This window comes from Dermacentor albipictus, chromosome 1 (genome assembly GCF_038994185.2).
Source record: "Dermacentor albipictus isolate Rhodes 1998 colony chromosome 1, USDA_Dalb.pri_finalv2, whole genome shotgun sequence".
In the NCBI taxonomy this organism is placed as follows: Eukaryota; Metazoa; Arthropoda; class Arachnida; order Ixodida; family Ixodidae; genus Dermacentor; species Dermacentor albipictus.
The window spans coordinates 452,620,424-452,645,188 of record NC_091821.1 but is presented as its reverse complement, the minus strand read 5'-3'; positions in this window follow the sequence as shown (position 1 = coordinate 452,645,188).

Below are 24,765 nucleotides of genomic sequence, written 5' to 3'. Positions count from 1 at the left end.
GTTCTTTATTCTGAACCAAAATATAAGTAGCGTGCGTTTTTGCGTATCGACCTCATCGAAATGCGGCCGCAATGGCCTGGAGTCAAACTTGCAACCTCGTTCTTAGCAGAGTAACTACATAGCCGTTAAGCCACTTCCGCGGCTAAAACGAAAAGGGGAGGAATTGCCCTCTCACGCAATTTTCATGGCGGTTCAACTCTCACTAACAACAGACGTAATACCAGCGGTGAATTAAATGCGCCTTCCCCCGCAGAATACCACAATGCTCCGAAGAAGGTAGTGTGGCAACATTGTGTGAGTGTTTTATTCTTTATGCTTTGCCACATTGTCACTGCTACAATTAATTACGTGGATAGGAATGTGACATGTAATTCGGGTGCCCTTAAATGCTTCGCAGAAGCTGCAGTTTGCTTGCGCGTGAGGCTATCAAGTTCATTTCCTACAAGTCCACTGAGAGCTGCGAGACCGGGCCGAAGTCAAACACCAGACGTTCACTATGGCCGAGTGATACTTATAGTAGCAACGCTGAGCTGTCTTTTCTTTTTTTTTTCTTATGACGCCGCTTATATTCCGCACTATCTCGAAGAAACCAGAAAAAGAAACAAAAAAAAATTCTAGCAATGACTTTTCAAAATGACGCCTTACACAAAGCGCTATATTAGTGCGAGAAATCCACGCTCCACGCTCACGTGCTGCTCTGGCACCCTGCGATAAGGATTTCGCAGAAGTTTTAGGTAATTACTTTAGGCGAACTGTCGCGCTTGCTGAACCACAGACAAGCTTACCGTGCGAGTAGGTTGGTTGTGAAGAGAAGGGAGTTTGGCAGTTTTGTTTGTTGGTTACTACGTATATGACTATCAGAGAAACCACTACAATAGTGGTTTCTCTCAGCCGTGATCCCTTGCGAGCAAGCCTCCCGCGAGTTTGTTGTTTAGGCCTAATGTGCGTCCCACTTCTGATGGCCAGCGATAACGGCTTTGGTTCAATGTGAAGCCGTAGAAGCTGTTCACGCATAGGAAGCGGTGCACGGCTTTTCTGAAACGTGTTCGCCGTCGCCGACAGAGCATGTAAAATTTCAAACGAAGTGGGACACGGTTTCGTCGCCTGTTGATAAGCGAACTCCCGGTCGGAAATTGGGCGAACAGTGCGTACACGGTGGACTGCACGTTAGCCGCACTCATTTCATTAATTCAACGTCGTCTCGCCGAAAAAAAAAATCGCGCCACATTTAGCCGCTTCCGAGTGAACGTCGGCATGTCTGCAGGTGTGTGCGGCGGCACGTTTTCACAGTCGGTCAGGTATTCGAAGAGCCAGGATAAAGCCTTGAACGTAATTATGAAAAGTGCTTACATTTACGACGTTTCTTTTTTCTTGTGTTCAGGCCCTTGTCATTGTAGGCTTTCCACAAAAATATGTATTAAATGTGAAAAATTTTGCGAAAAGGCAGCTGCAATACAGACGCATATAGAAGGTGGGCTCGATGGCTGTGCGACGAAACAGTCCGCTAAACGGCCGTTATTCAATATGCAGTTCTTCATCACCACACTGATCGGCGCCGCTCGGCCCGCTACCATTTCGGCTGTCCCGCACGCAACCTCAGACTGCGCTGAATCGTGCCTTGGCCGCATCCCGACTTCCTTTCGTTAAGTCATGCTAGTCACCCCAACGCTTCTATACCAGTGCCACCTGTGACGAGCGCGATCAACCTTGCAATCTCGGAGGAGCCTAAGTCAGCAACATCCGTCACTAGGTCAGCTGTAAAAGAACAATACCTTCGGGTGCCAAATAGTGGGTTCGGTGGCTGTGACACGAAATAGTCCACTAAACTGCGGCTGTTCAATATGCAGCTTAGTCAATGTTATAGTATTTCTGCTAAGAAATTAAGCGGCTACGTTTTGGTACTGCTGCCTATCCCCCAGTGTCTGTCATTGCTATGAATTGTATTCATGTCTCGCGTTCGTTGCTGCTACTTTCGGGTGACATAAAACCTAACCCCAATCCTGACTTTAACGATGGACTAACCTAACTACAGAAGCTGTCCACTGGGCAACCGTAGCTAATTAACGTGATCAAAGGTACGAAAAGCGCACTAGTTCGATATCCGAACTAAACAGAACAGCGCATGCCGTAGACACCCACTGTCAACAAAAAGAGGACCTGTGGCGGCTGGTTCAAATGTTGAAGACTGCTGCAGTCGTAAAAGCACGGGAAATCTTGGATTAGAAGCGCGGACTGATGGCGCGGAAAATCGAGCCCAACGCAACAATCGAACTTTCTTCGCCATTCCCGACATAAGTGCATCCGAATCTGCCACTCAGGCAGAGAAAGAATAAACATTCGGCTTTGGGCAGGTCTTTTAAACATGACCTTCAACCCTGAGGAGATTGAACCAGCACATCGTCTTGGCGCCATTCCAATAATCGAAACCATCCTATAACTGTAAAATTAGTTTTTATTAACAAAACAAAACATCCTAGGTAACGGACTCAAGTTGAATAGGACTAGCTATAGAATTCAGGGAAGACAACTCCCGTGCTGCACAATATTCCCGGAAACAGCTTTTGACTCTTGCGAGCACCAAATAGGTGCCATTTTCATTATGCTACAAAACCCTGTTCGTAGGATCTGCTAAGTAGATGTATGACGAAACGAAGAAACCTGTAAGCGCAACATCACCGCCAATCAACACAGCGTTCGATAACGACAACTCGCCCTAAAAGTGCTATTTAAGCAATTTATTCTAACATGCGTAGTTTCCGCCCAAACGTGGCGTTGTTTCAAACCTGGTTATATCATCTGGATGTAACTTGTTGATATTTACTGAAACCTGGCTAACCACTGACGCATGTCAGCGGTTAGCCAGGTTTCCAGGCTAACCGGTTAGCCAGGCTAACCGCTTACGCATCCGATGCCGGAGTCATGGATGACCTACCCAGTTTCCATCTTTTGAGTAACGGTCGCCAACACTCTAGAGGCGGCGGAGTGCTCCTTAGTAATACGATACCCTGCTCCACTATTCACAACCCAAGTGACATTGATATATTATGCCTACTCTTTCGTGGAACTCCGCAGACTATCTTACTCGATGTCTGCTACCACCCTCCGCGAGCTGACACTGGCTTTACTTACATGCTCAACTGCGTGCTAGATGTACTAATGAAAAAAATACACTAACGCTCAGATTTCACTTTTCGCAGACTTTATTTTCCCTCATACAAATTGGGTATGATACATTGTGCATAACTGTTCCCCTTGATTACATAGTAGAATCGAAAACTATTGCCTCAAAGTCTGCCTTAGTTTCAACTTAACCCAGCTAGATTTAGAACCAGCACGCGTCCAACATTTTAGATCTCATATTATCTAGCAATCTGTCTAGCCTATCTTTGATGTCTTATTTCCGGGAAATTAACAACCATGAAGCAATTCATACTCTCTATCTTTGCCTTTGGAAACGAGAATTATTGAATTGAAATAATACGCTTATACGATGAAGGCAACTACAATGCACTTAAAACGGACTGAAGTCTTTCCACCCTATTTTTAGTGCTGAAATACGCAACCGCACACTTCAAGCAAATTGGTCGATCTTCGAACTAAATATCACTGAGCTTGCTACTAACCGCGTTCGTGTTATTTCAGTGTGAACTAACAGCAATAAAACTTCGTTCGCAAAAAAGTAACAGCTCTAGAAAACAAGAAAAAAAGCAATCTTCTCGTTCCGAAAAGCAAATCATTTGTCCTGTGGTCTGGGACAAATATTACGAGGCAGAGAAAGCTTATCCCTCAGCCATACCCCGCGAAAAGCACTCGTTTTCCCATTAAACTTTTCCTAGTGTACTAAGCAGTAACCCTCAGAGATTCTGGCAAATTGTTAACTCCAAGGCACCGGATGCTATCATTTTCGCCAACCTTAACGATATAGCGATCCCCGAACAAGAGTGTGCCGATGCACTTAACCATGCGTGTTCATCGGTATTCACCGCTGAACCTGATGCTTGGTTACCTGTACCACCTTTACCTGTGCAATATGTTATGTCACCCATCGAATTCATGAAACATGGCATAACGGTAAGAAATGAAAAGCTGACACTCTCACCATCATAGGGGGCGGAGGCCATCAACTCAAACACTAAGCGTATCTGAGCAGCGCACTGCAGATTAACCTTTTCGCAGTATTTCTCCTGTAGCATCCCCGTTCCCTGGAGCAAAGGGCAGGTCGTTACATTCTACAAATCAGGTAATAAAATCTCTCTTCTTAACTACTAAACGATTTACCTAACTAGCGCCTCTGCAAGATAATGGAGCGCGTCATTTTCACCCAAATGATGCGCTTTCTTGACACTAACAACAAATTTCACCCATCCAAACATGGCTTCCCTTAGGGTCAGTCATGGAAAAGCAAATTAATATGTTCGTCCATGACTTACATGTTAACCTCGATGTTAACACACACATCGTTGCTACTTTTCCTGATTATGCAAAAGCATTTGACAAGTTGCCCCACCAACGCCAATTGCTGAAGTTCTCCCAGTTGAACCTATACCCGACATCTTAAATTCGATTATTGAATTTCTCACTAACCGATTACAGTCAGGGTATTTCAATAATCTGGCATCCTACAAAGTAGTATTCTAGGCCCCTTACTTTTTCTTATTTATAGTAACGATCTTTCTCTTCGTGTTTCCTCTCAAATCCATATGTTCACTGACGATTGTGCCATCTAACGTATAATTACTAACGACTGTGACCACACTATATTACAAGATGACTTTAACAAAGTACACGACTTGCGCAACCACTGGTTAATGACGCTTAACCCGAATAAATGTAACGTGCTTCACTCGCCGCCATCGCCCCTTATACTTACTGTATGATATTACTAATACTACCTTAGAAGAGTTGACCCATTTAATTACCTCAGCGCCACCCTTTCATACGATTTCGACTGGCCTGCTCATGTAACGCGTTTTACTGCCTACACTAACTAAACATTGGGATTCTTAAACGCCATCTGCGTCATGCACCACATCACCTTAAACTTCTAGCATTCAAGACGCTCGTACGACTGAAGCTTGAATGCACATCTCCTATCTGATCGGCACATCAAATTTTAGCTTATGAATGCGCTCGAAAGAATTCAGAATCGGGCGGCAAGGTTCATTAATTGATCGTATTCTGATAACACCACCTCATAACTAGTAGAAGCGCAGCCCGCCTTAATAGGCTATCATCCACGCGTCGCATTGATTCGTTAATCATTTTTAATAAGTTTTGCTGCAGCTCGCTTCATCACGCACCATGTGTGTTGGCCTCACCCCCTCGCCATTCCCTGAATATAGTACATCCGTTGCGAATAACCCGTCCACGCAGCCATACTAAAATCTTCTCTGCAACTTTCTTTTGCCGATCATCCAACGGCTTGAAAGGCGTGTCCCGCCACATTGACGAAATTACCTGTTCATCGACGTTTGCTGGTAATCTTAATACTAACACTGTTCAATGAGCGCATGTGGCCACTAACTAGAACAATCAACATTTTCGAAACCCCAACCCTTATGCTATACCCCTTGTGAGGGGTTCTTAAGGAAATAATATACAAGTGAAGCGGTTGTCTGTATTTCTTCCGAAGCATTTTACGGAATGCACACTGCGTAGAGAATTGCCATTTTATTACCATAGCTGTATTATATTAGAGTGTTATAGCGAGGAGGAGGCATACGCGAATGCAAAAAACCCTCTGATTTATGTATTTGTTAGGGATCAATAACTTTAGTTGGCGCGAAAACAGAACCCAAACAACACAAGAATAGTTCAGACAAAAGAGCAACACTTTACCGCAGCTTACTGTAAGGCAGCCTGCTCTTCTATAGGCACAGGCAGTCTCAAGATTATCTAAAGAAATGCAAATCACAAAACAACAAAATTCATGAATGGGCACATTACCTTAAAAATTGTAACAGCGCAAACACATGCATCCACAAAATAACAAGGACGAGGCACAAGCGCTGCATGTTAAGCTTGAGAAAATTCATGAAAACAAGAGTCAGCAAATGTAGATATTAAAGGTAACCTTTAGGTAAATGGTATTATTATCCTATGTAAATTACGTTATACGCAAATGACGCAAACGTATTTTTTTAGAGGCACAGTGTGAATCTGATAACGGAAAACACAAATGCAGGGTTAAACGAATTGACAGTGTGGCAATGTGGCACAGTAGTTGTGCCTCATGTTAGAATACAATGCACTATCTCTGATTGTACTAAAGAAAAATATAAAGTTGGCCTGAACCTAACCATTCTTTTACGTATCATCCTTCCTAAAACACCTATTATGCGTGACAGCTTCAGGTTCAAAGGTTAAAAAATAAACGTTTATGGAGAACACCACACGTCTTATACTCCTTGCGTGCTACATTTTATCGTTACATGCTTGAAAACTAAAGGTTTATATTCACTTATATTCACTCAAGTGCTTTGAGTCCTAAAATTAAATATTATTTTATTGGCATTAAGCTGATGCTCGTCTACACCTTGGAACTCTGAGAGCTATCTTGACCGTCTATTCACCTGTATCTCTACATCAATTATCCAAGAAAATATTCCTGTAATCCATGGAAAATAACAAAAGCCTCTTAAATTAGATGGTTGAATGTGAAGCTTTCCTTCAATTCAACCTGAATCAAAGTCAAAGTCCAAAACTAACGACCACGCAGCGAATTCAAGAAATGTTGAGCGACCCGATGCTATGCATGTGTTATTTGATTGCATGTCGAGCATTGTGTTTTTTGAACGTTGAAGTCGTATGAAGGCAAAAATTTCGTTAAGTTGCCTAGCCTTTATTTCAGATCATGTAGTCGTCGATTACACAAACACACTCTTTGACAGACGACTGCACACTTGCACAGTATTGCCGTGTGATCGCTGTGGTAGACGCTCAGAGGCTCTGCCATGGCAACATGACACAGCCTACTTGCAAACGGGAGATCAATGCAGGAACGGTGTTTCGTCATGCGTCTCTGTAGCGTCCAGTTTCAACGAGTAGCGGTCTATCATAAAACTCTCGATCAATTTGCCGTACTTTTTCGCCGGACCGATGTTAATGTCACCGCACGCACACAAGGATTGGCGTGCTATGTGGCTTTAAAGTCTTCATAGTTTCTGCCAGGAACGTTTCCGCGTTACAAGGAGACTTGTTTGGTCTGATGTACACGCCGACGATCACAAAAGCAGTAGGCATCTCGGCTGCACAAGGGTCTCCCACATGGCTTCTGAATGCCTTCTACATGCTGCATAGAGGATCGGCCTTTCGGGAACGATCGCGCTCACGCTTACATTCGCGTAGGGCAGCCTCTTCTGCCGTGCGTTGCACCTGCAGCCTACCCTTGGGGACGACCGGGAATGCATCGCGTAACGCCCGCATTGCAATGGAGATATATTCAGTTTGTCTGCGCAGCGTGATGTTCAATCATCTTTCTTTAAGAAAGGGGATTTGATCTCTTTTTCAAGATCCTAAAGCGACCTAGTGTTCACGCACACTTGCTGGTGTCGATTAACTAAGTCGATTAACTAAGCACGAAAGCTTAGTTAATCGCGACTCGGGTGGTGTCATGCCTAGCAGACGCAACTTGCGCTTCCAGTGAAGTTTTTACGCACACGCTATACTCTTGCTGAGCTCGTCGCTTCGCGCCGTTATCAGGAACTAACTGGCCGGCCAGTCGACGCTGGAGCGCTACTGCGAATGTAAACTGTGGTGTTCTACGCAGATGTGTAATTTAGTAGAACTTGTTGTTGGGCGAGTTGGTAGATATTAGCGAACATTGTTCAACTGCGCGAGCAAACGAACCACAAAGACAGCGAGGGACAAGGACGGGCGCAGACAAGGGTCTGCGCCCGGCCTTGTCCCTCGCTGTCTTTGTGGTTCGTTTGCTCGCGCAGTTAAACAATGTTCGCAGATGTGTAAGATGGCTTTCCTGTAGTGCATTTGCGGCGCTCACAGAGGAATCAGGGAGACATAGAAAGCTTCTAACAAGCATTCTTTCGTTAGGGTGATGCTAGTAATGTGATATACATCAAGCGGAAACAAAAGCAACCCTCAATAGAACTTTGTGGTACACTGGTATAGTTACTCACTTTAGCTTAGGTGATGATGAACCCAGTGTAACTTGTTGCTTACAATTTTGCAGACCGCTTCTAATTAGGCTTAGCCTGCGCCTTCTAATTCCTTAAGAAGGCGGCTTACTGAAATGTTTTTCCATGTTTGAAGAGAAGGCCTCTCTCACGTCTAGAAATATGCCCGCTGTATAAAATTTATTTATTTTTTTATTATTAGTAGTGCCTTTGTTTGCTGTAAGACTGGCTCAGTTAACCTGTCTTGGCGAAAAGCGAACTGGTGTGGTGAAATTACTTCGTGCTCTTTCAAAAAAAAAAAGAAGAAAGAAACTGAGCGTTCTCATGCGCAGTGCGTGTGTAGATATTCAAGTGAAAGTGCTCAGTACGGATATTGGCCAATGGTTGCTAGACACCCTCATCTCCATCTTTGTACATGACCGCTATTAAAGAAATTTTAGTAATTATGGAAAAGCGCCTTCTGTCTTCATAAGGTTACAAGTGCACTAGAGGAAAACTATTAGAAAACGAGATGTCCTTGCGTGACCTACAGGCGCAGGGAAGTTCTCACGGTGAAAAAAGCAGATTCTTTCTGCGGCGTCAGCTCTTCGTCTTCTTCGAACTGTACCATGAAGAGAAATAAACTTGTAATAAATGCGACGCCTTGATCAGGGCCCCGTTTGTGTCATTGGGTCCAGCCACTTGACTGTATAATTAAAAAATATTTTACTGTGGTTTCATCGGCGGGTTCCAAAAAACAATTACTTCTGTATGAAGATATTAATGTGACTTGTGGGATAATTTTGCCGTGTTAAGTTGGTTTGGTGTTTGGCACAGGTAACAAAGCACTCACTAAAGCCACCTGCTAGCTAATATTTAGTAAGACTACTTCCGCTTACTTCAGGCATTACTCTAATGCCTGAAGTAATTAGCAGCTTTAGTAATTACTTCAGGAATCGAGGCATCATTCGCGGTATTTGTTACTTCGTAATAGCCTACGCAAAATTTTGCTGGCTACTCTACGTGTTACAACTAATGCCTATCTGGAATTACTCTGCATTGAATTTTTTTCTTACAGCGAACTTGTAAGCTTTTACTTGGTTGGAATTTTTCCCTGGGATCGTGCTCACCCGAAAATACTACCGCCACCTATCGGCTTCGGCCACTCAGGCAGACCTCAAACGGCTGCTGGAAAGGGCTTTATTTTTGAGTTTCCGAGCAGCAGAATTATATTTTTTGTACATTCTAATTACAACCTGAATCTATCATGTCTGCAGCTTTTGTGTAAGTCATTATTTGCAAATTAACAGACAGAATTTACTTTGACACATTTAATTCTCTTAAGAGTAAGCTTTAGCTTGGGTGCTCCTATCTAAGGAGAATTCGTGTTTCTCAGCAACCACTGCACTAAATTTGACAGGGTTTGTTGCATTTAAAAGAAACCGTTAATATCTTGTGACTGCTGGTCTCGAATTTTTTATGTACGTCGTCCATTCTCTGTTAAAGATTGGGAAAAATCCAAAATTTTAAGAAAACGAGACTACCAAGTTTACAACTCTGTAACTCAGCAAGAAAAAAACGATATTGCAATTTTGTGAATTGTATCCGATAGCACATCTAAAGCGAAAAATGTTGGTATGTTACACATGAATCTAAAAAATTTTGTATTACGCAATCATAGCTTTTGCAGAACCCTTGTACACGTCGTAATAAATTCACGTAAGATATAAAGCGAACTATCAAATTTGTCCGTTGTTAGATATGGCGCCGTTTCCTGAGGCTATTTCGAGTTCCCCAGTCCACTTCGAATCGCAGCACAGCTAATTGAGGAATGCAGAAGCAGGGATGCCACATTCCTGAGGCAGGACACTTGCAAACAAGTTCGTACGCCGCCGGGATTGGAAGGGACCCTCGGACAATGGAGCCCAATCGTCCGCCTTCGCCTTTGAAGAAGACATTTGCTACCGCTGCGGGGCCGTAGCACCGGGAGCAGGTGGGCCTTCGGACAATGGAGCATGAGCGCCCCCACTTCTCCTCCTTTGAAGAAGCGCATTACAAGTCTGCGAGGCAAGACCGCAGAGAGCCGCCGGGTGTGACAACGCGATACGAGCGCCAACCATTGGATGAAAATGGCGTCATCTGAGCGGACTCTCCCATTGGTCGAACATGACGCGACTTCTAGTCCTCGAAGGGTTTAAAAGAAGCATTCCAGAGAGACCAGAGCATTCCCTGATTCCCTGATTGACCTCTCTCGAACTTCTTGCCGCGGGCCGCAGCGTCCGAGTTGCTGCCGGCCCGTAATGACTGTACGACTGTTACTTGAGTCTCACCTCTCTGTATATAATGTAAAATAAACCCTCCCAAGTTTGGTTTTCATCCCGAAGTCCGTCCTTCAACCCCTACATCTGGTTGGCAGCGGTAGGATCGCCTCCGAATGCTTCAGCTGGTGGGAGCGCTACGGATAAACCTTCGTCGAGAGAGATCCTAAGGAACCGGGAAGAGCAAAGAAGAGAGAGCCTTCATCGAAAGAGATCCGAAGAAACTGGGAGTAGCGAAGAAGGTGCGAGCCTTCGACCCAGGGAGTCCGGAGGAACCGGGAACAGCGGACAAATGAACCGGATGGCAGGGTGCTGCAACCGCAAGTGAGCGCGTGTTTTTTTTTTCTTTTGATTCGCCAGACTCAAATGTTGTTTGTTCATTTTGATAGTTCTGGGAATCGGGAGTTTGATGCATTGTGTGTTTGCACAAATTAATTAAGGAAAACAGTTTTAACCACCTATCGGGGCAGCTGCCATGGATCTAAGACGGTTGACGAGGTTAGACTTGTTGGTGTGCGACGATTTGGGAGTTGAGGCGGACGAACGGATGAAAACGCCAGCTATCATAAAGGCGATTAACGATAGTGGCAATGATGGCAAAAGCATTGAGCTTGCTTGGGAGGTGATACAGGAGCCACGGGAGCGTGAGCGTCGTGAACGTTTGCGGGAGCGTCGTGAACTCAAGAGTGAGCGTAAGCGTGAAGAACGCGAGAATGAACGGAAGCATGCGCTTCAAGAACTTACTCTTAGGTGTGAGCGTCACGAACATGAGAATGAACGCGAACGGGAGTATCAGGAACGTAAGCGAGAGTGTGAGCAAAAGTATGAGAGAGAGGAGGCAGCACTGATCAAAGAGATGCAGTATTGTGATCAGTTATTGGCACAGAGACAACGGCCGTCTGAGAATTCTGTAGGTAGTACAGAGCGAAAGAATGACGAAGTGTCTAGCAGATTTTCGCCAAAAGTCGACGAGAAGAGTAGTGCCTGTTAGATTGGCTGCAGATTCATAAGTGAAGGGAAAAGGCTAGCTGCTAACGATGCCTTAGTGGCAACAGAGGCCATTAAAGGCCGCAAGGAGAGCGACGAGGTGCTGTGCCAACAGATGACTGTAGAGACAGCTAGGCCAGCTGCGAACAAATTGGCACAGTTACCGCGTGTGTGCGTCGCAGGTAATGTTAGCGAGGTTGCTAGCGAAGAAAAGGGTACTTCTGACCCGACAGAAGCGAGCACCCATGTAGAGCCAGATGTGCGTGCAGAAGTGAAGTGCGAGCTGAGCGATGCAGTTGAGGGTAATTCTCAGGATTGCGAGCTGCGTAGCTCAAGAGAATACAACTGCATTGTTCAGGGATCGGCGCGGCTCTCCACCAGTCTAGATAGCCTAGATAGCGATGATTCAGTTGTTAATCATTTGGACTGTGCGCGTGAGACAGCGATCGATACCGACGGGCTGTGTGCCGATGCACAGCGTGAGCTGGGCAATGTAGTAGAGGGCAGTTCGCAAGAGTGCGAGTTGTCTAACTCGAGTAAAGCCTTCTGCACTGTTCCAGAGTCGGTTGGGCTGTCCGCCAGTCGAGGGAAAGTGAGAGTAGATTTAAATGTAAATCACTCAGACTGTGCGGGTAAGAGACCGATCCGGGCCGACGAAATGTGTACCGGCCAGCACGAGGCACGAGAAGGCGACAGGAAAGCGAGTGCAAAGAGAAAGCGCAGTAAAAAGAAGCGCGGTAAAGACCGAAAGACGGTAACTAATGTAGCGCCGCCAAAGATGGCGAGAAACCCAAAAGGGCAGGGCGCGAGGAAGAAGGTGCGGTCGTCACGGACGATGTTGACGCATCGAAAACATTCGAGCCACCGGTCAAAAGGGGACCGCGAAGCATGTTCTGCACGGACGCGGACAAAGGGCACGGGGCAGTTAAACTCCTCGTCGTTCCGTAGTTCTTTGCGAAGCTCAGCGTGCAGTTCGAAGAAACACAAGGTGGCAGGACGAGACCAGGTGGGGAGTAGCGATGCGGTCAATCGAGTTTGTGTTGAAAGCGGGGCGCGAGGACGCAAATTGGCAGGAGACCGTAAAGTCTTGGGGGAGCTGATAGTGAGTCAGCCCTTTTGTTGACCCTCCGTAACCAGAGTAGCTTTTAAACCGCGCCCACCTCGAGTCAGACTCAAAGTATGCGCCAGTCGAAAACGTTTGGAAAAAGGAGGCCAAGAGCGCTTCCGTAGAAATGAAGTGTTTTGTTTTTTATTTTAAGCATCGGAAAGTTTTCGCGAATTGAGACTGGGATTTCTTTCAATGTGTAAGGTTTGAGCTTTTTTTTATGTTTACGTTTGAGAAGCTCGAGATTTGAAAGATACGTTTTAAGTAAACATGTAGTCTCGCGAGATGCTCATTAATAAGTAGATAGGCTTTTTTTGTGTGTATGTGTGAGTAACCTGAAGGTCAAGGTTATCGTTGAGAGGCCTATCGTAAAGCGCGTGTGTTATTTAACCGTCTTTCTTTTTAAGTGTTTTTGAATTTTCTAAGGTTAAGCGCGTAGATTTTCAGTGAGTGCATGATTTGCACTGAGAAGCGTTCTTAGTTCCATTAGCGCATGTCCTGTGTGGACGGAAGGAAGCAGATTTATGATTGGGTTGCTCGTGTGTGTTGAGGGCAGCCGTATCCTGACTTCTCTGATAAGTATGCGTGGAACTAGTTATTAGAAGACGCATTATTTTAAGGGTTCTGCGGAGTGTGTAAGTCCCGCAAGTTTAATTGTTCATTAAAGTCACGTGTCCTGCAGGACTTTCAGGGAAGAAACGTGAGTAAGCGTAAATGAAAAGTTTGCCTACAACGCAAGTACGCGTTTTGTTTAGTGACCACAAGGCTAGTGCGCTTGTGATTACGTACTTGTGAGGTTGACCAGATTGTTCAGTGGCACCAATACGTGCGATAAGTACACCACTGCGATAGATTGGAAACATGCTGTTCGTGTAGTTAGGCCACTTAAGTTATGTTCGGCTGTTTTCATTTGTTGTTTGCATCATCAACGACACTTTGTTTTGCAACAACAATAGTACTCTGGTCTTGTCGGCATTCGAGGAGAAATGGATGGCTGTTTGGAGGAGTGGTTGGAACTGTTTTGTCAAAATTGGGGAAATAAAAGATCAGGGTTCATTTTGACTCAGTAATAGCCTGGCGAGTCAGGGGTGAAGAGCCTGCGCTTACACGTGGTGCAGCGCTGTGTTGTTTTGTTTGTTTGACTTATGTTCTCCAGGGCCTAGGATCCCGAAGTTTGTCAAACGAGGCTCGACCCCAGTACCCTGCAGCTTCTTTCAGCGTTCCTCATGGCCAGCGAATTGAGTTCACCGGCCATTCAGAACAACCGGGGCGAGGACGAGCTGTTAGATATGGCGCCGTTTCCTGAGGCTACTTCGAGTTCCCCAGTCCACTTCGAATCGCAGCACAGCTAATTGAGGAATGCAGAAGCAGGGATGCCACATTCCTGAGGCAGGACACTTGCAAACAAGTTCGTACGCCGCCGGGATTAGAAGGGGTCCTCGGACAATGGAGCCCAATCGTCCCCCTTCGCCTTTGAAGAAGACATTTGCTACCGCTGCGGGGCCGTAGCACCGGGAGCAGGTGGGCCTTCGGACAATGGAGCATGAGCGCCCCCACTTCTCCTCCTTTGAAGAAGCGCATTACAAGTCTGCGAGGCAAGACCGCAGAGAGCCGCCGGGTGTGACAACGCGATACGGGCGCCAACCATTGGCTGAAAATGGCGTCATCTGAGCGGACTCTCCCATTGGTCGAACATGACGCGACTTCCAGTCCTCGAAAGGTTTAAAAGAAGCATTCCAGAGAGACCAGAGCATTCCCTGATTCCCTGATTGACCTCTCCCGAACTTCTTGCCGCGGGCCGCAGCGTCCGAGTTGCTGCCGGCCCGTAATGACTGTACGACTGTTACTTGAGTCTCACCTCTCTGTATATAATGTAAAATAAACCCTCCTAAGTTTGGTTTTCATCCCGAAGTCCGTCCCTCAACCCCTACACCGCTTGGAATCATCTAATGGATGCCCTTTACAGAATCGTGATATCTGTTCTTGAAGCAGAGCTGTTAGTTGGTAAACTTCGGGCTTCTATTCTTTTTCAAACTTCTGAACTTTTGAAAAGCTTCCTGAAAATGTTTGAAAATTCTAACCTCAAATCCAAATTCCGCTTCCAACAGTCACTATAACCTAACTTTCTCATTCAAAGCCAACAAATCTTATTAAAATCGGTCCATGGGTTATCTCAGAAAAACGTTCTTGCGTTTTACCTGTATTTGAATAGGCCGCGTCGGAGTTGGGCACGAGCTAAAGCGTCGTTTTAAGTGTTCACAGGTGTGTCATTTTTCTGCCAACATACTTTCTTATATTTGTCAAAATGGGCTTAGATTTCTGAAGTTACCTGATTTCTGTCAGATCATCTCCTGTTTAAGTTTGATTGCAGCTCGCTTACCTTCTTTCTGAAAAAGAGCTTCCCGTTCTTTTCCGAGGAGAAATGATATCCTTTCACAGCTCCTGTTGTGTGCATCAACCAACGAAGTATTTGTTGAAGGGCATGAAATTTTTGAGAAAAACAGACTTGTGACCCATTTTCCTTCAGTCGCTAGGCATTCTTCTTTTACGAATCCTTTGTTCTCCAAGAAGTGAAACGAGTTAGTATAGGGGGTACGTTGTCTTTACGTGTCATAAGTTGTACGTGTTATAATGCGTGCCCACATGTTTCAGCGATTCCAAGAGATGCCACAAGCTCCTTAACAGTGGCCAAGAAGTTCTTCCCATGTCTCTCAATTTTACCTTATACTCCCAAATTGCGCCTTCTGTAGTGATCCAGTGCATTAAACTACTGCTTGACACGCTGCCTTTTGATTTATGTTTCCATGTTCCAGCTTTTCCAAACGCGCCTGAGTGTTCTTGATTCCATGGCCCTGCTTATCAAGCCCTTTGTTGAATTCATCATACTTGACGAAAATAATTTTCTTTGAACTTTCGATCCCTTAAAGGTGGGTTTTTCATGCTAATGAGGCACGTTTGCTATGTCAGCCAATGATAACTGTGGCATTAGCATTTTGCTACTAGAAGCAAATTCCTCATCGGCATTGAAAAGTCTCCTTTTACAGGCATTAGCATTTCCTACTTCGCTTTTTTTACTCTCTTCACAAACTGTACATTTCCACTCATCTTTCGCACTGCTAGATGCTGCATGCCTATCCCCGTTGCGATGCCCGAACATTTCCCAAGATGATAAACTGATCACACTCAGGGCAAAACAGAAAATTTCCCGCCTTTGGAAGATATTTTTCACAGTGGGTGGACAGTGGGGCTAGTTTCGGTATTGGCAATAAACAGTCGCCATGACATGGTAGCCAAAGTAAAATTCAATAACTTTTGCTCATGTGGCTGTATTTTTTCAAACTACATGGCACTAAAGTGAAGTTATGTAAATATGCGCAGAAATGAAATGTGCTTTGAGTTGTTTTCTTTTTCCGCGTCTTATGCCTTTATTTAGTCGTTTCACTTGTTCAGCCAAGAGGCGGCGCTTTCGCTCTTATTGCTATGGCTGCCATGCTGTTCGTCTCCTCATGTCGCTTTCCATGCACGTGCACGTTTCTTCGTATGTTCTACAGTTCGAAAATTTCTTTCTGTGCCCACAAACACTCCGCAAATGTCGCTAAAACCAAGAGAAGGGCACAAGGCGTGTTGCGCGGCTGTGTTGTGTCGCGAACAGCAGGGCGATATTTTTACTATTCCAGGCGGATGAGAGGTAAGCACACTGTTGCTGCAGTCGTCATGAAGAAACAAGCCGTATCCTTATTAAAACAGCTATATGACGAAACGAAATATGTTCCGCTGTTGTGTTTAAGTGAATATCGTTTCTGGTCTCGCGAAGCTCATTTTTCTTCGGTGTTGTAAGCAACTGACTACTTTACAGTTGCACATGGGCCGATTGATGCTAGCTGATGTGCAGACAGAAATATTGCGTCCACGAGTAGAAAACTTGCAATTTATATGTGCCGAAGGTATCTGTATATATATATATATATATATAGATATATATATATATATATATATATATATATATATATATATATATATATATATATATATATATATATATATATATATATATATATATATATATATGCTTGCTGCACTGTAACATAGCAGCGGCAGCGTAGCTGTCATCATGTAAGAAGGGAGACGTTGACGACCCAGTGGTTAGCCGAGAACAAGGCACAAGTGTTTAATGCACGTATATATAAAGTAAAAGGGCAAAGGGGAAATGAGGAGTGAACATAGAAAAAGAACTTCGCGCCTGCGCATTGACAGCGCGCACATGACGCGGCGGTTTCGATGCGCCATTTTACAACATTTGCTCTCCAGTGTAACATTCGGTCTCCAGTGTAAAATAGTTACACTGGAGACCATTTTGGCGGCCAGTTTTTTGTTGTGATATTACCACCTTTGAGGGTTCACGAATACGGCAGAAGAAAGAAAGAGAAATATATAAAAAAGGAAGTCGTTTACGTAGTAGTCACCCTTTTTGCGTTCTGAATTACAAGAAGTTCCAGTTACCTACACGACGACCGAGCGGCGCTTCACTTTTCAACCTGTGCTTGGGACATAATTTTTTCGTCGCATCTTCGTACTCGCAACTTTGCTTTCGCTTTTAGATATTTTGGAATCATGATCAAAAGGGACTTGGCAAACCGAGCAAAAAAAAATGTCTCATGGTCGGCTGCGCCGACTGTTCGAGCGGAAGATCGTTCCCTGATCGATGAAGGCAAGGAAAAAATGTTATTAGTGGTTTCGAGTCTGTGCCTCTGTAGTTCATTGTTTTCTGACAGAAACAACTAGACAGGGCGCGGCGCAAGTGCCATGAGTATGGCGAGCACTGTCTCATCCACGTCGCCGCTACGGCGCCAGGTTTCGTTTTGATGTTTGCTCCGCGTGCGCGGGGAAGCTGCGTGGTTGTAAGTTTCTCTTTACCGCTCGCTCACCTACACTGTGCGATGTTCCCCATTCGGGGTTAAACTAAATGAGCCGAGCAGTTTTCGCTTACGATGAGTGAAATCACGTTCGTAAGAAGTCGCGCCGTGCTTGCCGACACACCATACCATATGGCGAAGCCAGTTCCCACTGCGTGCTGTCATGTTCCACCCAATTTTGGTTTGTCGTTTCATAGCAGGAATTCTTCCGTAGCAAGAATCCCTATGCTCAGTTGCCCAGCAACTTTAGGGCTATTGGAAGTTTATTTTCCTATTATGAGTATTTTGCAGAAATCTGCGAACGTAAATAAAACGCTCGGTTATCTGAGCGAATGAGTGAAAAACTTTCACCTATGAAGAATATTAGCTCAAAAAAAAACAGATGCTTAGTATCCTCAGTCTGCTATTGAGAAACCAGCAATGCTTAACATGTTACATGGAGATATAGCAGCACTAAAACTTGGAACTTTGCTTATTAAATTTTGAAGGAATATAAAGTTAAACTGTACCTGGCTAGTCGATTCGCCCGTTCTTCCATTCTTCCAGTTCTCGGTCTCCTGTGCGCCGAAAACTCCTCCGATGCTACCCTATGCGCGAAAAAATAAAGAGAAAGACAGGCGCGCGATTAGCCAACACTACCTAGATTTCACAAGGCATGTTTGCTTCGATCCACGATGCCAGGCTCCTGTTACAAAATGTCCATTGAAAAGGCTGGAGTGATGAAAGGGATGACGTCAAAATCTCTTTTGCCTACTTGGGAGCATCCCCATTAGATTCCATGGCAGTTTGGCCAGGTATGACGTCATGAATCGCAGTAGGAAGACCTTGTGCTATCTAGGTGGTACTGGATTAGCTGCACCAGTGCTAACGTAATTGCTCTCCGTCGCAACCAAGCGCGCGCGCAGCAATTTCTTTCCGGCGCCGAAATGAGTAAGCCACGTGTCATACGTACTCCTGAAGAGCAGGCAGCCATACATCAGCAACGCCATGAGCACAACGGAAACGAGCTTTGTTACGCCATGCTGAATCTGCAGCCCGGGCACTAGAACAGACTAGCACAGCCATGCGCAAGCAGGAACTACGTACCTAGGATCCGGCAGCCTACGAAGCCGTCGTTTAGTGAACCGTCGGGATTAACCCAGTGATAAACACCGGGGTCGCACGTTTCAACTTTTCTGGTTAACCATCTGTACGGATTGATTGGGCGGTCATTTTTCTTCTGCACGAAACCCTGCAACCAAATATAACCAGAACTCACATGCACGGATTGAAAGCACCATTTAACAAAAGCATTTCAGTTTTTCTCATGTGGACAAGAAATCAGACAACGCACGGGCTTTCCATACCTTTCCATAAGTGTGAAACTATATCATATGCTACGCATTTGTCGCCAACAGAATTCGCTTTACAATGGAACATGACACTCAAGCATAGACACGACGCTACGCTTATCCTGTGTGCCTATGTGTAGTGTTACTTTGGTAAGATGGCGTTACTGAGTGAATTTATGTTTTTTCGCTCTTCTTTCTCCATTTATTCCCTTTACCCCTTTCTCCAGCACAAGGTAGCCAGCCCGTATTTACACTGGCTAACGTCCCTGTTTTTCTTTCTCTTTTCTCTCTCTCTCTCTCTCTCTACCCAGCATGCAAGTTTGGCGAAAATTTGCAATCTAGTACAACAAGATGTTCTGTTGATGTATCTGTTGGTATTGATGTTCTGTACAGCGAGACCAAAAGCCAAAAGTATACTTACTAGAGACCACAGGGGCCGTCAAGCGACTGTGTTGTGATAATCCCGCCGTGGTTGCTCAGTGGCTATGGTGTTGGGCTGCTGAGCACGAGGTCGCGGGATCGAATCCCGGCCACGGCGGCCGCATTTCGATGGGGGCGAAATGCCAAAACACCCGTGTACTTAGATTTAGGTGCACGTTAAAGAAACCCTGGTGGTCGAAATTTCCGGAGCCCTCCACTACGGCGTGCCTCATAATCAGAAAGTGGTTTTGGCATGTAAAACCCCATAATTCATTAATTAATTGTGTTGTGATACACAAAGGTATCGCAAGTCAGAAAAGTTAATGAACTGCTGAAAGTTAATGAACTGCCGAAAGCACTAGAGCAGTTGATGCGTTATCTGAGCCCAGATTTTACCAGCTTTTGCGGAGCCAGGTGATGCTCTGTTATCGCAAGAGGAAGGTAAGGACATGGAGAAATCTTTTTCTTGAGCACGTTGGCGTAGTCATGCACTTGTCTGGTGTGACAACTGTAATGAAATACATGCTAAACACCGGTCTACTATGAGAAATCCTTTGCTCTCCTAAATTTTCAAAAACATCTACAGTACACTCTTCAGAAACTTCGCAATGATACCTTGTTCGCAATGTTATAGATCTGAATGAAGCTGTAGGGGTCCTACATGTTATATCGCGAAATAAAACCAAATAAGCAAAAAACAACTATAGATATAGTCAGCGTAATGTGCTAAATTTTTATCGCCACATAAACACAAGGAGACGTATGCAGAAAATTTCTAGGTATATGATGTTTTTTTTTTTGTACTTGCAAGTAAAGGCGTTGTATAGAATAAAAAAGCTAGTTTTTTTACTGATGTGCGAAAAATGTGTATCTGGTACTCTTTATAGTGTTATGTCGCAACAGTTATTCATGAATAACTGTTGCGACGAAAAATGCTTTGTTAGAGTTGTGTTGTGCAGAGCAAACAAACCTGGACTCTCTAGAAATTTTTTGTCGATGAGAAATTGTAGGAAGATGTATTATGTAAACATGATCGTAGTATAGAATCTGACCATTTGTACAGAATAATGAGATATTCAGGTCTACAATGTTGTTTTGCGTAATGATTGCCTTTTTTTGCGGTAGGTGGGTAATAATAAGTGCGAATAAACCACATTTTTTGCCTACTTATGCTTTCCCGAAACAAAATGGCCGGGCGCCGTGTCGTGCTGGCTCGCGTAGCATGACCAGAAAAAAGATTTTTTCACACAGATACGTTGCACACGTTTTGTGACTACAGCAACAAAATTAGAAGCCCAAGGGTGTTAAAAAATATCAGTGCCCTTCCGCTCTATGAAGAAGCTTGACCAATGGAGGTGTGTATCTGGGCCCCTCAATGGCGAACCACGCCTCCGCTGTGGGGTGGCCCGGCACTGCACTATCTTCAGCATCGGCCCACGTATGAGGAATGTCTAACGCCTGCTTCACCTCAACCACGGGCCGGCCCGGCATTGCACTATCTTCGGGATTGGCCCACGTATGGGGAGTGCTTAACGCCTGCTTCACCTTCTCCCCGGGTGGGGCCGGTATTACACTATCTTCGGGATCGGCTCACGTATGGGGAGTGCTCAACGCCTGGTCGGCCCGGCATTGCACTACCTCTTGCATCGGCCCAAGTATGGGGAGCTTTTTGCTTACAACGACGACACAAAAATTTCCTTGGACGGTAGAGGTATGCAACTTCGCCGTACAACAAGATGTTAAAGAGGAAAACAATCTGAACAAAAAAAAATGGAAGCGGTGTTGCTTTCCGCTGGCGCCCGCAGAGAAAGTCGTGTGTTCATCGAACGCATAGCCGACGGAAAGCAAGATGGCACTTCCCTCTTGCACATCAACCGAACCATTGCCACGGCAGCATGCTTGATTTTTTTTATGTAGGAATCTGGTCTACCAAGCACCAGGGTAGAAATTGGGGCTCGTGACGCTATTGCCCTTTACCTGAGGGGTATACCAGCTGACATACCTGTGTTTTTCACGTGTCTAAGAAACGTCTGATGTAGCACTAGCGTTTAAAGTGAGGAAAAACTCGATTTTAACTTCCACGAAGAGCAGCTCCCGCACATACAAAAAGATTAGCTGACAGCAGACATACGCTAATGAGGAATAAAAAGTGGTCATCAATTGGCGAAACCAAGCACAAATGTCAGACAGGGCGACGACGCTGGCTCTCGCTGCTGCCCTCGCGTAAAAAACGACAAGGGGCGTCGTCCTTTTCTGCGAAGTTAGGATCCTTATATCAGGTGAACAGCGATGATTGAGGCCTTATATTTCGTTGGATCTATGAAGTGCCGCAAGCCTTCAAATACAACCACAAATGTCACGCGAAACCTTTCGCTCACTTGAAGGAGCTGACTCTACAAGGAGGGCAAGACCAAGTCCGAAGGCGCAAGGATCACCCCAAGCATCTCCGAAACCGAGCGAAAATTTCACACCCGGCGACTATGCTGATTGTCGCGGCGGCCCTTGCCTACAAAAAGTAAGGGCGGCATTCGTTCAGCAGTGCGGCGTAATTTACGCGGCGATGGGAGCTGCGAATTGCCGTAGTTTCTTGAATACGGTTTTGTGAAACTGGCGACCCCAGAGGCATTCCCGTAGCCCTGGAGAAGACGAGAAGAATTTCGCAAAGAACACCATGTCAGAGCACTGTAAACTGCCTTTTTCAGTGAGCTCAACGAAGTGACATCACTGTTTTCTATGAGTCACGCCACTTTATAGCCAGAATTGTCCTAAATATTGTGTAATTAAGAAATGAATTTTTCTGAAACATTGAATGTATTACGTTTCGTCCGCTCCCTCCATGCACACTACAATGTATAGTCTGCATGAAGTTTCTTGATAAATTATTGGAGTATAGCCTAACAATATTGACATTTCTTTATCTTTAGGTAGCTTACGTAAAACGTAGAGGGTGTAAAAACTTTGAGATTGTAATTTCTTAAATTGTAACCCTCTGTTAAAGCAGAAAGTATGGCAAGTTGAAATTTAGACAGAAAGATGTCTTTTTTATAAGTTTTTCTTAAGCATAATCGAACTTAAGAACTTAAGAAGAACTTAAGTTCATAATCGGGCCAGTCTTTTTGTATTGCATGGTTTAGGATTCCACATGCATTTGAACACACCTACAGTAAAAACCTCTTGACTAAAATCACGAGTTAAAATTTTTTTTCGAACCTGTCTCCGCGAAACCGGTCTCACTGTGCTCGATTATTACCTATCGTAATAATTCCTGGTATAGCTGTTCCACACATGTGGTGCCGACAAGGAGAGACGCTTGGGCATGTTGGTAATTCATCTTAAAACCCCATAATTATTTATGGGGTTTCAAAAACCATAATTTAATACCCCATAATTATTTAATTAAATTCATCCTAATACAAGCACGCCGAAAAAGGCGCGGACAAGATGGGCATAAGTTAGGCACATTTAGACTACGTACGTAATGTGCAGATATGTCGCAAGAAACTCAAGCGCTAAAAGCGCAACTCAGTTGTTCATAGTAAAATCGCGCGAAGCATTAAGACCGCGACAGTCGTCAGACACGCAAGCGTATTTGCTCGAAGGCACGCTACTTTTACGTTTCACACAGACACGAAAGTTACGACAAGGCTAACAAGCGTCACAGTTTCGGTTTTGAATTTCCCGTAACGTGACTTCCGGCATTCCCAGTTAGAGCAACAGCCACGATTGCGTATTCGTATGTGCGCTGTTCGAGCTGAAATGGTACCCGTGTTTCTTTAGTGGCTTCGCTTAGAATTTTTCGGTGGTTTCGCCATATTGAAATTCATTGAGGCGCACCTGACCGGCTAACGTTTTTACTGGCCGGTCTTAAAAAGCGTAACGCATGCAGCTTACAATGTGCACGACCAGCATTGTTAACGATGTTAACGCCAGTAACGCGCGATGCGGGCTCTGCGACATGTCCGCGCTGTGATAACGTTACGACAGCAGTCCGAACATACCTTGTATTCTTCTTTTTCTATGTGCTTGTGTTATACGCAAAACTGTTGCGACACCAAGAGCCCATGCGAAAACGAGTTCATTTGTTTCTTTTGAAACATTGTTACGGCTATGTAGATGAAAACGTTCGTTATTTTTGGTATGTCTCAAAAATTGTGTGAATACAGAACACTCGAAGTAACGAAATCTGAAGGTTTCGTTTGGAGAAAGAAAATATTGCAAGAAAGATGATCCCCTAATGACAAAGTTATACGCCTCATCCTTACAACCACAGGTAGTTGGCTGTAAGAGAGTCAGCGTTACACTACTAACAGCCGCTTTAAAATGCGAAAGTTTTATCCGAGCTGAAAGTGTAGCCTTTTCTCTACTAAAGCGATTTTTCCTTGCGAACCCACCCGGATTTTTGTGACCATGAGTGCATAATTTTGTTTCATATTATGGATTTGCGCCACACGTCCTTTGTCTCGAAGCCAGTGCTTCTCGTCTGGAATGAAATGTTCGTTCGAAGCAAACGTTGCTTTGCATCGCGGCTCCTTGCGTGTGGGACCAGGGACTGGCGTAAGTGGAGCTGCCGTTTGGACGGTTGTCATTTTGCGAGATGCGATTGTGCATATATATACGTATATATATATATATATATATATATATATATATATATATATATATATATACGTACATATACATATATAATATACTCTCCGTACGTAGCCTGCCGCAGCACCGGCTCCCGCTAACCACATAATATAGCACTGGAACTTGAACGCTCAAATAGTGGCAGTGAGCGCGCCCCTGTTCTGCACAATAAAATAGAATAAAAAAGTATAAAACCTACACGTATATTGCCACCTCGTATTTACCTCCCAAGCACACTATCACGCTATGTAATACTGCATGATACTCAACCGATTCTTAGATTTTCTTGTTGTAGTTGTGGTACCCTATTCTCCGAACACTGTGTCTATGCCACTGGGTGCTCGGGTTTATGTAGCCCTCAATTTTGACCACCATAGTAGTGCCAGTCAGCACGCCTCAATTTTGGATTATAAAACTTGTAGAAATGATGCAGTCTCATAGCTATGTCTAACGAACGCAACCCTTTCAATGGAGCACCGTGTCACTAGACATTTTTTTTTTCAGGATGATGGGCCATTGGGTATTTGCCGCCTGGTATGTGCACTATTCTCGAGCAATCCTCCAGAATGGTCACCTGTCACTGTGACGTGCAGGGTATAGCCTGCTAAAATATCTTACCATATGTGCCGTGCTTTTCAATGCCCATACACGTTTCGCCGTCATTGTTCCCTCGACAAGCATCGTACATAGTGCGTGCTCTCGTGACATCACTGCGTCGACCTCAGAGATCCTTTTTGTACGAGTGCCGACCCAGGAGCTTTGTGTTCATGACAGTTGCTATGGTCACTTAAACTTGACGGAAACTAACGTAATAGGTACTTTGTGAGCTGCCTACAAAGATTCAGATATAAAATTACGCGGACTGGTCCACAGTTACGAGCGCCATTTCCCGCCGCTATAAAGGGCCACACCGCGTGAACTAACGACGTTGTTACGGCCAGAACCTAGGTC